The sequence below is a fragment of the Octopus bimaculoides genome, chromosome 6, assembly GCF_001194135.2.
Source record: "Octopus bimaculoides isolate UCB-OBI-ISO-001 chromosome 6, ASM119413v2, whole genome shotgun sequence".
NCBI classification, from domain to species: domain Eukaryota; kingdom Metazoa; phylum Mollusca; class Cephalopoda; order Octopoda; family Octopodidae; genus Octopus; species Octopus bimaculoides.
Genome location: NC_068986.1, coordinates 16,906,664 through 16,907,580, shown reverse-complemented (window position 1 = coordinate 16,907,580; position 917 = coordinate 16,906,664). Strand labels below are relative to the sequence as shown.

At 37.2% G+C, this 917-nt stretch overlaps 1 protein-coding gene across 5 annotated transcripts in view; it reads left to right on the top strand.

The window, feature by feature from the left end:
• LOC106875435 (alpha-mannosidase 2) overlaps positions 1-917 on the top strand; it is a 473,174-nt gene that overhangs the window by 458,321 nt on the left and 13,936 nt on the right. The window lies entirely within an intron of this gene.

The following is a 917-nucleotide window of genomic DNA, read 5'->3' as shown; positions in this document are numbered from 1 at the left end:
AATATATATATATATATATATATATATATATATATGTATATACTGTTTGTGTGTGTATATCTCATGCGATCGACTCTCAGAGTTGTGATACATTGCTTGTCACAATGCACTGTGCATCAATTTAGCTTTGGAATGACACCACCCAGCTGGGTAGGCATGGGTGGAAGGCTGCTCTATCTCAGTGTGTACCCTTTACAGCTGAGTGGACTTTAGTGACATGAAATGAAGTGTTTTGCTTAAAAACACAGTGCACAGCTCATCTAGGAATTGAAACCGTGATCACGAGGGCAACACCTCAAACCACTAGGGTATGCGCCTTCCCATACATGTGTGTTTGTGTGTGTATGGGGTTGTGAATGTGTTTTTGTGTTTGTGTATGTGGTTGCGAATGTGTTTTGATATGGGTGTTTGTGGTTGTGAATGTGTTTATGTGTGTATGTGAGTGTGTTTGTATGTCTGTGTTTTTGTGTCTGTAGTATATACAAAAACTGAGCAAATTTAACTCTTTCTCCATAGATTGATAAAAAGTACGAACTACCTTAATTGATTTTCAAACTTTATTGGGTTCTGTTCACTCTCTCCATATATAATACACCAGGCACACATACACACACACACACACACACACACGCCACACCACACCACACACATATTTATAGTACATACAAAATAGCCTCAGACACATACAACACTAACACTTTCTCTTGTTTGTACTTTTTTTTTCTTTTTTTTTGTTCCATTTCCCAAGAGCGTCAGTTCTGATAATGTGATGTAAACGTGCAATAATGAATGTCGTGTCCAGTAGCTGTTTTGGCAAATATTTTCATTTACATTCACAGCTCTACTGTACCACGACGACCACCACCACTACTACTACTACTACTACTACTACTACTACTAATAATAATAATAATATA